Source organism: Aethalodelphis obliquidens, unplaced genomic scaffold (assembly GCF_003676395.1).
Source record: "Aethalodelphis obliquidens isolate GAN/ISIS:26980383/991018 unplaced genomic scaffold, ASM367639v1 scaffold31, whole genome shotgun sequence".
In the NCBI taxonomy this organism is placed as follows: domain Eukaryota; kingdom Metazoa; phylum Chordata; class Mammalia; order Artiodactyla; family Delphinidae; genus Aethalodelphis; species Aethalodelphis obliquidens.
The window spans coordinates 3,749,138-3,765,509 of NW_020837975.1; the positions used below are offsets into that span (position 1 = coordinate 3,749,138).

At 36.7% G+C, this 16,372-nt stretch overlaps 1 long non-coding RNA gene across 1 annotated transcript in view; it reads right to left on the reverse strand.

The window, feature by feature from the left end:
- Window positions 1–747: 747 nt before the first annotated feature.
- The window catches only part of LOC113630873 (uncharacterized), an 18,984-nt gene continuing 3,359 nt past the window's right edge, over window positions 748–16,372 (reverse strand). Inside the window, exon 2 of the long non-coding RNA XR_003437123.1 lies at window positions 748–779. This is a non-coding gene — a long non-coding RNA (uncharacterized LOC113630873). The remainder of the gene's footprint in view (window positions 780–16,372) is intronic.

A 16,372-nucleotide genomic window follows, 5' to 3' on the forward strand; every position in this document is an offset into this window, starting at 1 on the left:
TAAAGCATTACTTCTGTCTTGGTTTAACGTTTTTTGGTTACACTGCATCATTTGTCTTTATGTGGGTAATGTTTTTTTATGTTCGACAATCATAGAACACAGGAAGAAGACAATAACCATATAAAACAACTAATACAGGCTCAATGAAGCTCACAGTTGGAGGCTGGCTCTCCACAATATGTCTACTTTGTTTCTAAACAATAAACTTAGGCTGAGTATAGCTAGATTCCCCATGTAGAGAGGAACCCCGTTTCCTGTCTCCCTTGACATTTACACAGGAGCTACAAGGAGGCAGAGCCTCACTCAACAGAGTTGGAAAACTCTGGACTTTCAAGCTGACTCTGAAATCATGTTGGCAAGAGAAACACTTTCTATTTGGACAATGGCTCCCTAGAAAGTTTGCATATTAGTATTTATATCAGTGGAGGTCTTGGAGCCCACTTTGCTAAGCTTCTTCTAGAGCTTCTGAGGAAGACTGTTAGGGTCATCCACTGGCTAAACTGAGTCATCAATGATGATTATCTATTTGAGAAAATTGGAAATCTTAGTCCAGCAGAACTTAAAAAAAAATTCCAATATTTGTGTGCCTCACAGTTTTCCATGCTAATGAGTAATAATTAGAGTCAAATAGTTCCTATGGCAAAACCAATCATTTTACATTTAGCATGCAGGAGTGCTAATTATTAATAACCCAAAATGGAAAATTCAAGTGGGATACAGCTCCTATAAAGAATAAAATCTATAGGGCTTCCCTGGTGGCGCAGTGGTTGAGAGTCCACCTGCCGATGCAGGGGACACGGGTTCGTGCCCCGGTCCGGGAAGATCCCACATGCTGCAGAGCAGCTGGGCCCGTGAGCAATGGCCGCTGAGCCTGCGCGTCCGGAGACTGTGCTCCGCAACGGGAGAGACCACAACAGTGAGAGGCCCGCGTACCGCAAAAAAAAAAAAAAAAAAAAAAAAAAAAAGAATAAAATCTATAGACTATTATAATACTATACAATTACATAATAGTAATTTTAGTGAGGTATAGGCACTCTTGAATAGTCCTTCTTATGTTTAAACCTGATGTTAAGTAATAAGACATGTCGGTGAATGTCAATTTCAAAGTGTCTACATCCCAACTTGGCCTTGTTATTCTTTTCCATTATTACATACTCTTAATCTCTGAAAGAAACAGGGTTTTTCAGGAGAAACAGTATATTTGAGCCCTTTGGCAAGAAAATGCAAGATGTATTCAAGGAAAGAGGAAGTGGTTCCATTTGATTATAATTGGAGGCTTAGTAAGGAAGCCAATAGTGTGGGTTAGGAAGTTAGATTAGGTATAAATGATGCAAAATCTGGAAAGCCAAAACAAGGAATTAAAGTGTACTCTTTAGGCTAAGAATTTGAGCATAATAAGTACACTTTTATTTTATAAAACTTAAATTCATGAAATTTATTTTTTATATTTATTCTAGACAACATGGAAGACATAGAAAAGTATGCAGACTAAATTTTAAGGCAACAGAAAAATTTCAAAGTAGTATACTAGTTTATTTCTCTCTCCTCTCTTTTCTATAAAAGTATTTTTAAACACGATCAGGAGATTTTTTAAAAATTAAGATTAGTTTTTGAAAAGGTAATACATTATTAAGGTTTAAGATTCAAAAAGCACAAAAAGGGTATACATTGAAAAGCTCCCTCTCAACTCTGTTCCCCGGCACCCAGTTCTGTCCCCCAAAGTGTCAATTCACTCACCCTCCCAGGCTGATCACAAGCACACATCCACACAAACACGTGTCCTTACCTGCTAGCAGATTTTTACTTTCTTTTGTACCATACCTTTTTCAACTAACAATGTATCTTAGAGATCATTCCACATCAGTATCCAGAGAGCTTTCTCATTTATCTAATGTTCATATGGAATCTTATTACATGAATGTTTTGTAATTATTTAAATAGTACCTCTTTGATGGACTGTATTGACCAAAGAAGCTAGATGTTATTGCAGTAACAACGACAAAAATCCCCAAGTCAGATGTGTATATAACAGAAGTTTAATCTGGGTATCTGACTCCGTCTATTCCTTCCTCCAAGGACTGAGTTGAAACCCTCTACCATTTAAAAATAAATAAGTGACAAATCTCAATGTTAAGTTCTTACATACCTTTGCTGGTTTTCTGTCTACTAGTTCTATCTATTACTGAAAGAGGAGTGTTGAAGTCTTCAACTAGAGACTAAAATCTTTAATTCTCCTTTCAGTTCCATCAGTTTTGGTTTTATGTCAAAGCTCTTTAGTTATGTGCTTACATTACTTTTCTATTGCTCATAACAAATTACCACAAACTTAGTGGCTTCAATCAACTTCATTTATTACCTCAGGGTTCTGGAGGCAGGAGTCCAGGAGGGCTTGACTTGGTTCCAAAGAGAAGGGAAGGAATGGTCAAATCACCACAAGTTTGGTGATACTCTGAATTCTAGGGCGTTTCCTCTGCCCATCTGGTGTGTCCACTTTTCGTAGTCCTCCAAGTGTGGCACATTCAACCTGTGCAGGTTTTATAGTTGTTCTCAGGGAAGGAGACAGGGTGGCGTGTGTTTACTCCCACTGCACCCAGACCCAGAACCCCCAACTTGGGGTTCTTAAATATAAATGATGGAAGTTGACTCTGGCAGTTTCTTGTTTTTAGGTTATTGGATAACATAAGGAATTGGGAGTGTTGAAGATTGACTCTAGAGGCCATGCTCCAGTGACAATGCTGCTAATTCCGTCACAGAACCTGCTTAACCAGGGAACAGCTTAGCAGGGAACAGAAATTCGGGTTTTCCACAATGGCTACTGCTGCCAGTAGGAAGTCAATCTCCATATCCAGAACCCAAACCAGTGTTCATCTTCATCTCCAATGTTTTCTTGCTCAAGCCACTCATTCTAAATCCAAGCCTCTCATAGGTGAATCTAATTTATGAAAATCATGTCACACACCTTTATGTGCAAATCAAGTCCCGTGCCTGTATTTTTAACACTAAAAGGCCATGGAAGTGAGTTCTGTGGGTACTGCCTCATGGAGGGAAATCCCTTCGGCACACTGAGGATGTTCAAAACGTGTTGGGCAACGAGGAAATGTAATAAATGTCTACTGCATTTTGAATATATTGTATAAAGCAAAAGAAACTTTGATCCTGCCTTATTTACTAACACTGTGTAATCAATTTTGCTGATAAAAGTACTAATGTGTTTTGTATACCTAGAAGGTTTAATGAAATTAACTGGTATTTTTAAGTGCTTTTATTGTGACATTGACCATAGATTGATGAGAAAAACATTATATAGATACTGGTACTATTGTGCTTAAGAATTCATAATGTCACGTTTCCATTATAGGACTGTGCTATAAACAAACACACACACACACTGGATTCTTGCCCTCTGTAGTATTTACATCTTAACGTGTAGTGGTTAAGAGCACAGACTTTGAAGTGAAAAAAGCCTGCCTTGTACCCTCTCCTGTTACTCAATAGCTGAGCAATCTTGGGCAAGTTAACTTCTCTGCCCCCATGCTTTGTATTTGTAAAATGAGGGTGATAATGTCAGTTCCAAGCTCATAGAATTACTGAGAGGATGAATGGAGATCAATGTAAAGCCTGGTACATAGTAAATGTTCAGTAAATTTTAGTTATGCTTAATATTATGAATGCTTTTTCTTTGATATGATAATAAAATGTATTCATTTTATCTCCTAAGATACTCAAAGAATCTTCAATGCCGAGTAAAATGAAAGTATCTGTTTGCAACAAGTGGATATTTTTTGATTCATTATGTACTCTTAGTAAGTGAGTAGAAATAAATTGAAAGGCTTCTAAATGTTAAACAGGTCCACCTTCTTGTATATTGTGGTCTTAGCAGGTAGCTGGAATCTGGACTATCTCTGCTGGAAACCCTTATGCTTATCTTCAAACAGAAGTCACAGGGCTCTTCAAAGTTAAGAAGTCAGGGCAAAGGTCAATGGAAACTCAGCACATGATTATTATAACCTAGTCTGTATAAGCACATCATGTACAGAAGTCCAAACTTTTGAAAAATATTGTGAATGTTTTTTGGCTTCTGTGGCTAATGTTATGATAAAAGAGACTCGACTGCAATGTCTTTTGGTCCTTCCTCCCTGTCTGTTTAAGGGTGTTCCATGCAGCTTTGGCAAATAATGTTTCCAAAATTTTGAAATGTTTAACTGGTGCAGCTTTCTGAACTGGCTGACTCCCATGCAGTAAGATTTATTTCCTTTCGGTATAAATCAAACGTTTAAGATGATAGCTCAGAGAAGATAATTGAGATTTTATTGCTTTGGAAAGAATATCTGTGTGAGTCCTTCATACTCTGTTAGAAAATATTAACAGAAAATTAATGAATCCTGCTGTGAATCTGTGATAATTTGTGGCCTGGTCTCCCATAATAAAAAAATAAAACTCTAATCTTTACTAAGCTTTAACATGTAACATTAGATGTAACATGTAGGTTTTATTTTTTTCTTTCACATGGCAACAAGCGAAAAAAAGAATGTAAGTGTTTTTGCTTAAGGTCTTAGAAAAAGTGCCTCCCCTGACTAACTCAGAAAAAGTACCTCCCCTGACTAACTCAGGCACTTCGGAAAGACCACTGATTTCTGATACTTTGAGTGGATAAAATGTGGTTTTCCATGAAGAGGGTTAACTTATTACTGAGGACCCTGTGGATTAATTCTTGAAATGGGATCCTATTTCTGGCATACTGCAGAGTTTCTTTAATGCTGGGCTTAGGCCCTATTTGTAAAAATTATTTTCATGGCTGGGTCACGTTGGTTCCATTACTTTTTAGGATACAATTGGGGCTGCAGAGTCTCTAATTGTTTCAGAACCAAAGAAGAGGGTTTACAAAAGTGAGTTCCTGTGGAGGGAAAGCTTGGGAGCTGAGAATTTATGAGCATAGGGGTTCCCTTCTCTATGTTCTGTCATTGTCAGAAGCGTATATTCTTGCCAAGGGAGCAGTAGATTCTTGTATGGATATTGTGGGGCCATGTGGCCCTTCCTGTAGGTTTCGGATTTACGGATTTGTCCAACTTCATAGTGGCTGTATTACATTGTTTTGTCTTTATAATAAAAAAAAAATTTATTGAAGAATAATTCACTTACAATGTTGTGTTAGTTTCAGGTGTACAGCACAGTGATTCAACTATACATACATATTGTCTATTTTTTTTCAGATTCTTTTCCCTTATAGATTATTCCAAAATATTGACTATAGTTATAGTTCCCAATGCTATAAAATATAAACTAGAGCACAGGAAAATAGACATTTCAATGATACTTTCCATTGATTTACCAAATTTTAGAGTAGGTTACATCGAGGATTTTTAACAATGATTTCAAAAACTTCCTCCTGTAACTAGATCAGTTCACAGGACGATCTTTTGCACCACAGCTGAAATTTGAGACAGATGACTTTTCAGTAATGTTTTAATTCCAGTTAAAAGCTCAAGAGGATTTCCCAAGAAGAACAAAAGGAAGGGTTTGGAGCTGACTTGGATGAGAAAGCAACTTCTCCAGCTGCAAAATTGTTGCACGGGGGAAGCAGACAGATCATGTGCTAGTGAAATTAGCAAGAAAGGGGAACCCCTTGTTTCTGCCCTGGAATCTCCTCCTAAATCTTATATTCCCCAGTCAACTGTAATCTGACTACCATTTCCCTGTCCACAACATAAAGGAACAGCCTAATTAGGAAAATGTGCGTACTTGAAAATTACCTTGTAGCTGCTGTGATGAATTAAAACATCAATGACTCAACCAGGGAATATATTCTTACTTTATGGTCACAACCTTATTTGGAGTAAATCACATCACCTAACTTATTATCCACCATACTTTTCAGTTTCTATTTAAGAAGATAACAGTTTGCTTCTAAAAATCAAACCAAAAACATCGAAAAGATTGCCCATGAAGGCAAAATTAAAATTTTCTTGCATGATTTAGATACACGTCTATCCCCTTAACATAGAGATGTAAAACCATGCAGTAGGCAGCTCCTAAACAGCCTGAACGATTTCCATTTCCTTGTATTCATACTCTTGTATAATCCCTTCCATTTGAGTATGGTCTAAACTTATTCACTCACTTCTAAAGAATTGTATATGGTAGAAGGAATAGGGTGACACTTCTAAGTTTTGCTTATTTAAAGGATCATGGCTTTTTCTTGGTCTCTCTCTCTCTCTGATCACTCGCTCTGGGACAGGCCAGCTGCTATGTAGGTGAGGAGTTGCTATGTGTGTGGAGAGGCCAACATAGAAAAGGACTGAGGGCGGCCAACTATGATATAAGTGAGCTTGGAAGTGAATCCTTAGTGCTAATGAAGTTTTGAGATGACTACAACCTGGCTAGTAATTTGTACTGATTCATGAGAGACCTTGAGCCAGAGGCATTCACCTAAGCTTCATCCAGATCCTAACTCACAGAAATTTGTACATAAAAGTTAATTCTTCTAAGGCTCCAAGTTTGGGGGTACTTTGTTACCTGGCCATAATAGATAGCTAAATCAAAATATTTCAGTTGATTGTTTAAAAATATAACATTTTACTTAATAGACATAGCTTTGATAGTATATTCACTAATGCATATCTGCACATATGTAATTCATCTCTGTCGATATTTGAAAAGTAAGTTTCTCTCTCATCCTTTGCTCCCCATTCTCCAGTGCCCTTTCCAAGAAGTAACCACTGTTACTGTTTCATGTATCCATCTGAAGACAGTCAATACATGGGTGAGTAAGTATGGTTATACATCTTTCAAAAATACATAGTAGCCATCCACATAACTATTATACCTGTTGCTTTCCAGGTTAGAGACATGTTTTAGAATCAAGTTATCAATTGCCTTATTGTTTTTAATGGCTACATGCCATAATTCATCCATCAAATTCCCAACTGATGAACATTTTGGTTTATAGTATTTTGCTATCACAAACAATGCTAAAATGAACATCTTGTATTTATGCCTATAGGATAACATTTTTAAAAAATGGAATTGCTATGTCCAAAGATTTTTAAAAAATTTTAGTTTAGATAGATGTTGCCCAGGTTTCCTCTTTGAACTTTGTTTCAGTTTACACTCCCACCAACAATGTAAGACAATGGTCACTTCCCCACACTTGTATTAACATGGTTCTCCAACTTTTATCTTTGTCAGTCTCAAAGTCTAAATAAATAAGTTCTTAAGATCTAATATTAATTACAAGTGTGGTTGAACATCTCCCAAGATATTTAAAAACCCTCTGTATTTCCTTTCCTATGAACTGTATATTTATATTCTTTCCCCATTTTAAAAAATCAGATCTCTGACTTTTTTCTTTGTGATTTATAGAAGCATTTCTTATTTAAGGACATCAGTCTTTTATCTATTTTATATGTTCAAAATTTTTGCCCCATTGGTTATTTGTTTTTCTATTATTATTATTTTTTGTGTGTGTGTGCAAGTGGACATGGAATTTTGAGATAACTGAACCAGTCATCAAAAGATGATTAATGGGAGTTCATCTGTACTTAGATCACTTTGTGTTTATTGAGGGCCACCTACAAAGTGTCAGCAGAAGGCTCTATGGATGAACAAGGATCAGTCACTTTCCTTTGGTGATATCACTTGTGCAGGGGCATAGAAAAAACTTCAGGGAAGTGCTATAGTTAGCGTTTCATTTTGAAGAAGCTGCAACCATAACAAAGAAAAAACTGTTCAGCAGATCGAAGGGGAGGAAGGCAACTGAAGGGACCTGGGCAAATTTAAAAAATAGAAAAAAAGTAAAAGCAAAGTGAGAGGCATTAAGTACACTGGTTTTGTCCCCGACTTTCTGAAACGGCAGACAGAATGCCGAACTACTTGTTAATTATGTAACTAAACTTACATAACTACTTACTAAATATTTGTTAGTCATTCAGGTATGTCAGGTGCATTATTGAGAATTCAGTTCACTAACCAGCTGTTCAATTGACTCCTTCCTGAATTGGGGGGAGGGTCTAGCCTGGATGAAAACACTAAAGGATGCATTTACTTTTTTTTTTTTTTTTGCGGTACGTGGGCCTCTCACTGTTGTGTGGCCTCTCCCGTTGCGGAGCACAGGATCTGGACGCGCAGGCTCAGAGGCCATAGCTCACGGGCCCAGCTGCTCCGCTGCATGTGGGATCTTGCCGGACTGGGGCACGAACCCGTGTCCCCTGCATCAGCAGGCGGACTCTCAACCACTGCGCCACCAGGGAACTCCGGATGCATTTATTTTGAAGTAGCTTTGCCCCTCTGTGACATTGGTACCATAATACCCTGTGAATGTAGTGTATTAAATGAATTGTGAATTCTGCAGCCCTCTGTCATGTGGTCAGAGAGTGATATTTCCAAAATATAAAGAGAGATTAGTAACTATATGATCTTACAGCTACATTATAAACTGCCACATCTCTGAGAAATATTTTGGTAACTTTATGCCTGGAGGGTACTGTGGGGTCATTTACCTCTCAGTTGTATTGAGGAAGGATTATCTGGTACCTACACAGCATAAAGTGAAGAGTGAAGATCCATGCTGTGGAACTTCAGGCAAATTCACTGTTTTATAAGAAAATCAACATCCCAGAAAATGTAAAAAATGTAAATATATCAGTAAACCAGTCAATGAAAAATTATACTTCATGTACACCTCTTGAACAGAGGAAGAAAGAATATGATAGATATCTGAAAGGTACGGAAAATCACCAGCTTCTAATTGCATTTCCTTCCCTTCTCAGTTACTTGCCAACCACCAATTAAGCAATTACACCAGTTATTTTCTTTAGCATTCACTTTGAGGTCTAAGACATATGTTTCTGATTCTACTTCTGTAGATTGGGTTGCCCCCTTATAGAGAAGGAGAGAGAAAGAGAGACAGACAGAGAGACAGAGAGAGAGTGAGAAAGAGAGAATAGATTCACAGGTTTTCATTCCTGAGAGTCTTTGAGTCTGTAATTGAGACAATATCCAATGAAATCATACACTGTTTCAGTTAGGTGTATCATATAATTCTATTGCATTATTCATTTAACAAATAGCCATTTGCCCTTCCCTGCTCCCACTCTCTATTTTTTTTCTGTATTCTCTCTCTCAAGGAATGACACCTCCAACCAGTCAATTACATAAGCCCGAAATATGGAAGTAACCCTTAACAAGACTCTCTCTCTCACCATCTATATCCTCCCATGAGTGATAGATTATTTCTCCCAAATATTCTTTGTATCTCTCCACTTCTCTTCATTTCCCCTTGTATCACTCAAGTTCAATCTACTATATGAATACATATTTTATTTTATATATTATAATAAATGGTATATATATGTGCCATTTTCTTTATCTATTCATCTTTTTTTTTTTTTTTTTGGGTTCGCGGGCCTCTCACTGTTGTGGCCTCTCCCGTTGCAGAGCACAGACTCCGGACATGCAGGCTCAGCGGCCATGGCTCACAGGCCCAGCCGCTCTGCAACATGTGGGATCTTCCCGGACCGGGGCATGAACCTGTGTCCCCTGCATCGGCAGGTGGACTCTCAACCACCGCGCCACAAGGGAATCCCTCTATTCATCTATTAATGGAGACTTAGGCTGTTTCCATATCTTGGCTAGTGTGAATAATTCAACAGTGTACATGGGAATGCAAATATCTCTTCAAAATTATTATTTCCTTTGTATATAAACCCAGAAGTGGGATTGCTGGATTATATGGTAGCTCTATTTTTAATTTTTTGAGAAAAATCTATACTTTTTCCCATAATGGCTGTACCAGTTCATATTCCCACCAACAGTGCACAAGGATTTCCTTTTCTCCACATCCTTCCCAACACTTGTTATCTTTTGTCTTTTGGGTAATAGTCCTTCTAACAGGTGTGAGGTGATATCTCATTGTAGTTTTGATTTGCATTTCTGTGATCATTAGTGATATTGAGCGATTTTCATATATGTGTTGGCCATTTGTATGTCTTTTTTTTTGATGTCCATTCAAGTCATCTGCCCATTTTTTAATTTTTTTTTTTTTTTTTTTGCTATTGAGTTGTTCAAGTTCCTTGTTTATTTTAGATATTAACTTCTTATCAGATGTATGGTTTGCACATATTTTCTTTCATTCCATGGTTGGCTCTTAACTCGATTATTTCCTTTGCTGTGCAGAAGGCTTTTAGTTTGATGCAATCCAACTTGTCCATTTTTTCTTTTGTTGCCTGTGTTTCTGGGGTCATATTCAAAAAGCCATTGCTCAGACCAATGTCAAGGAGATTTTTCCCTGTTTTCTTCATAGTGAAAACTATGAAATTAGTTTCATAGTTTCAGGTCTAACACTTATGTCTTTAATCCATTTTGTGTTGATTTTTATAAATGGTATGAGATAAGGATCCCAGTTCATTCTTCTGCATATCGATATCCAGTTTTCCCAACACTGTTGAACAGACTGCCATTTCCCTATTGTATGTTCTTGGCACTCTTGTTACAGATTTCTTGACTGTAAATGCATGCATTTATTTATTTATGGGCTCTCTATTATGTTTCATTGGTCTATATGGGTGTTTTGATGCCAGTATGATACTGTTTTGATTACTATAACTTTGTAATATATTTTGAAGACAGGGAATGTAACCCCTCCAGCTTTGTTCTTCTTGCTTAAAGTATCTTTGGCTATTTGGAGTCTTCTGTGGTTCCATATGAATTTTAGGATTTTTTTTCTATTTCTTTGAAAAAATGGCATTGGAATTTTGATAGGGATTGGATTGAATCTGCAGATCACTTTGGGTATTATGGACATTTTTATTATATGAATTCTGCAGATCACTTTGGGTATTATGGACATTTTTACTATATGAATTCTGCCAATTCATAAACATGGGGTATTTTTCCCTGTATTTGTATTATCTTCTTAAATTTCTTTCATCAGTGTTTTATGGGTTTCAGTGTATAGATCTTTCACTTCCTTGGTTAAATTTATTTCTAAGTCATACTCAACAGTGAAAAGCTGAAAGCTTCTCCTCTACGATCAGGAACAAGTCAAGGATGTTCCCTCTCACCACTTCTCTTCAACATATAGCGGAAGTCCTAGCCAGAGCAATTAGACAAGGAAAAAAGAAAGCATCCAAATTAGAAAAGAAGAGGTAAAATTGTCTCTGCTTGCAGATGACATGATATTATATACAGAAAATCCTAAAGACTCCAGACACAAAGACACACAAAACTGTTAGAACTAATAAGCAAATTCGATAAAGTTGTAAATACAAAATCAAAAATACAAAAATCAGTAGCATTATATACACTTGCAGTAAACTCTTTGAAAAAGAAATTAAGAAAACAATGTCATTTACAATTGCAACAGCCTTTTAACTGTTCTCCCTCAACCCGCTTACAAGTTGCCTCCTACTCTTTTTCATCCACAGAAACCAGAGTAATATTTTTAAGTTTAAGTCAAGTTGTGTCATTTCTCTACTCAGAAAATTCTAGTAGATGAACTAATAGATGAATTAATTGTTTGCTACTAAGTCATTGTCCTGCTAGTAATAGTATCAGTGGTAGTAAAATGTTATCAGTAAAGGTAGTGATGGTAGTGCTCATGCCAGTGATAAAAATGTTGTTGTAACCTAAGTGCCCATCATCGGATGAATGGATAAAGAAGACGTGGCACATATATACAATGGAATATTACTCAGCCATAAAAAGAAACGAAATTGAGCTATTTGTAATGAGGTGGATAGACCTAGAGTCTGTCATACAGAGTGAAGTAAGTCAGAAAGAGAAAGACAAATACCGTATGCTAACACATATATATGGAATTTAAGAAAAAAAAATGTCATGAAGAACCTAGGGATAAGAGAGGAATAAAGACACAGACCTACTAGGGAACAGACCTGAGGATATGGGGGGGGAAGGGTGAGCTGTGACAAAGCGAGAGCGAGGCATGGACATATATACACTACCAAAGGTAAGGTATATAGGTAGTGGGAAGCAGCCACATAGCACAGGGAGATCAGCTCGGTGCTTTGTGACCACCTGGAGGGGTGGGATAGGGAGGGTGGGAGGGAGGGAGATGCAAGAGGGAAGAGATATGGGAACATATGTATATGTATAACTGATTCACTTTGTTATAAAGCAGAAACTAACACACCATTGTAAAGCACTTATACCCCAATAAAGATGTTAAAAAAAAAAAACTCAAAAAAAAATGTTGTTGCTAGTGGTAATAACCACTAGTATTTAGTGAGATTGCACTATATGTCAGGCACATGAATTATTTAATCCAATCACTCAACTATCCTTTCAGTAGGTAAAATTAGCATTTCATGAGTAAGAAAACAAGCAAAGAAAGTTTAAATAATTATTACTAATTACAGTTAGAATTTACAGAGCAATTACATATGAACTGAAAAAAATAGTCTTTATCTTTCAGATGTAAATATTATTTCAGAGTTCACTTGGGCTGCTAGGAAACACAGATTTAGAATAGTGGCTCATCTTTAACAATATTTAGGACTGTATGGTATAAATTTAGTGTTTATTATACTCCTGGCTTTATTTTCCTGTTCTTATTTTCCATTTATTTTAATTTCCTAAACCCTTTAATCAATCTGTTTTACTGTATATACTTTCGAAAACTACTAGGCTACCTAAAAAAAAAAAAAGGTCAGGGATACATCAAAATAAATTTTTCCCTTGCCCTATTTCTTGTCATTTGTAGAAGAACCTGTAGATTAGGCAGGCTTACCACCTACACTTTACATATGAAGAAATAAAGTTTTCAAGAAGTTCACGATAATAGTTCAAGATAATAACAGTTGAAAATGAAAAATCCAGGACTCAATTCAGATTGAACTTTTCTTTTTTTTTTACTTTGTTGTTTTGTTTTGTTTTGAGGTTTACTTTTCTGGTATTGAACTGCTCTTTGTCATTTAAGTTAGTTTGGCAAATATTGATAAACTTTTTCTCAATGGGATGAAATTCCTGTTTCTAAAATGTCTTTCTTTCTAATTTCTAGTATCACTTTGTCCTACTCTATACTCCTAACCAAACTGTAGTAAAATGATCAAGATTGCAATGTTGACATAATTGTATCAGTTTTAGGCATTGAATTCTAGAGCCAAAGTCATTTAGAGCATGTGAAGATGAGGTTTGTAGTTCCAACGTTTGGCTGTAGTATGGGTAAAATAAATGATGCTTTGGGCAGCCACTGGGCAATCTTCCCTGTATACCTTCTCACTGACCTTTGCCTTGAACTCACAAACCCACTGTCGTGACAAATGGTTTAATCTCAATTCTTTACTGGGTAATTTTGTCAACAACGTTGTACATTTATGTATGTGTGCACATCAAATTGTAGAAGAAAGACCAGTGGGCATATGTGTCATTTTAATATTTATCCTGTGCTTCATTATTCCAGGAGAAATACAGAAAACTAAATCATCAGATGTCGTCTCTACTCAGATAACCATTTACTAGTTCTCCGGCTGAAACATTTAAATGAGTATTAACAGAGATGTTCAGAGAAGAGAAGAAATGTCTTGAATGTGTATATTTCAAAAAGAGAATCATCTCTTTGTTTTTATTTTTCAATTGACTTTTTAAAAGTCACTTTTCAAATGTGTTTTTTGTGGGAGAAGTAATTTTATTATCACACTTCTTTCAACTTTTGAGGGACAATTGAATTGGGGTTTTAAAAGTTTGTATCACGGCAGGAGGCTTCTTACAGCATCCCTCACCCCAGGGAGTCTGTCAGACATGAGTAATGGTGCCAGGAACCCTCTTCCATCCACCTTCTTATACAGCACTTTTTTCCTTTTATTAAATTTGTTAAACAGTTCATCACCTTGGTCTCTAAACTTTCTTTCTTTACTATTGCACAGATTTTTAAATGATACTATTTGGTCTGCAATTGTTATGAGAAAAATACCTGGGGGACCTGGTGTGAATACAAGGCACCTCTTGGTTTGAACTCTCTAGAGGCATATTATTATTCACATGTTAGTTTAACACATCCCCACAGGCAACAACTCATTGCTTAAACTTAAGAAATATGAATCCTTACACTATGACATAAGCTATTTAGCTTACCAGCAATTGAGTTGAAAAGATTTAGGTTGTGAGTCCAGCTGTAACACCGGAAACAAAGCATTTATAGTAAGAAGGACATATGGAAATTCAAGAGAGCTACCAAAGGCAAAGCCAGGAAACTTCGACCGTCTGTTCTCAGTGAGAACGTGTTACTATAAGTTGGACTCATTCTTCATATTATCCTTCAAAGTTCTATTGCTATCTCTACTGAATTCCATCCGGATCTCTATCTGAAGATTGATGTGTCTGCTATGCCTCATATTTATAGAATATTATCGATACAACAACCTTTTAGAAATGCTCAAAATGTCTATTTCTAATTTGGAATATTTTTTACCAATCCTTGCTTATATCTCCCTTGGAGATGGTCTCAGTTTTATTAACGTGTGAGTAGGTTCTGTAACACATCCTGAGTCATATTACTGATTGGTTTTGAAGGTGAAAAACACATCCTAAAAGCCAGTGCTTCCCTTGATGATGAGATTTACAGTTTCAGCATTTCAGAGTGGAGTCTGGATCTATCCAGTGGTTCAGTGCACTGTGGAAGAACTTCTGGGTGCCTCCAGTAGTTGAACATCTGGGTCAGATGGCAGGAAATGCTAGCAGACAAGCCAGCTTCCCAGAGTAGCTTCTGTGCTCCATTCTCTTGGCTACAACAATTCTCTAAAACTTTAACTCTGCTCCTCTGGTCACATTCTTTATGACACATCACCATATCTCTGTGTTCAGGGTCAAAAAACTGAGACAAAGAATTTTTCATGCAGAGTTTCTGCCCTGACACTAGAGCCCCCTTTATTCTACCCCTGCCACGTTCCCCTAGAGATGAGTAAAGATGAAATACTGCTTTTGATGCCTGGCAGAGAATTCAAAGTGATGGACCTTCTCCGCAAACGTAAGCAAAAGTGAAAATTGACCTTCTGTAAAAATGGCATCTAACTGACAGCTAGTATGCATTTTTGGAAAGAAGGTACATAGTCTTAGTAATTTGATATGATTGTCAATTCAACCACAGAAAATTAAATAAAATATATATGAAATTCACTTCCTTTTTTTCAGCTAGTATATTCCACTAAAATGGAGTGTTTCTCACCGAGGACACTTAGCTAGGCTTGGAACATCTGTTCTTCATCATATGTAACTTCTAGAGAACTTGCCTAGCTCTCTGATTTCTGATGTTGCAGACTAAGTTATGGGCTGGCCTTTACCTAATCAGTGTTTCCCTTAGCTGTGTAATTATGTGAATTCAAAGCTAGGTCTCCGTTGTCTGTTTAGCTTTCTATTGCACGTGGATGGAAAGAGAAAATTTACATGGAAAAAAGTTCCACATATAGTTCAATTCTTCTATTTTTGTTGTCAGGGCATACAATTTTTTTCTGTAAATTATAGCTCTCCAGAATGATGTGACTACACATGTATTAGAATCAGATCATTTTGTCTATCCAGATGATATAGTTTTAAGTGTTTTGTCTAGGTCAGTTTATTTCCAGTTTGTAGGAACATCTAACTATCCCTTACGGAGGGTTTGAGTTATTGCATTCAGAGGTTTGTTTACTTGGAGACTCAGGATATGTGTGCCTTAAAGATGATAAACTGTCTCAGTTATTTTTAGAATATGTAGAAATTGTCATCTCCAAATTACTTTCATGTGATGCAATTTTCCACCCTCATATTAAACAGTGTTTGATTGTATTCACAAAAGGCCCCATTAGGTGGTGAGCAAGAGAAGTAAAACATATTCTAGGGACTAAAATGATCTTCCAAGATATCTTCCTTTTTCCAGGATAAGAACTATGTACCACAAATGGATGTGAATTTACTTGGAGTGTCATGAGGGTTACTACTATTTCAACCAAGTAAGGTTTTGGAATTCAGGAGAGGTCTCAACAGAGTGATCTACTTAGGAAGGAGCTCTGATGTATTTCCCTTTATTATCACAGACATTTGGCTGCAGGAATGTTGGGCAGAATCATCTTAGTTATTTTAGAAATGTCATTGATCACTTCTGGCTATGTGGATTAAGATGTTCCAAGTCATTTCTCCAATTCCTCTTTGTCTTAAATTCCTGCTGGGTTCGCAGTAGTAACCTTGAGGAAAGAGTGCTAAAGTCAAGTGGCAAAACCTTACTCAGGGATTCTGAGGTTTCAGACATAAAGCTACTCTGTTATCTCCCTTTCCTTCCTATTTCTTTTACTCTTGCTGGCTGTTGTAGCCAAACAGATGTTTCAGCAAACATTGAGCAGACACACACACACACACACACACACACACACACACACACACACACACA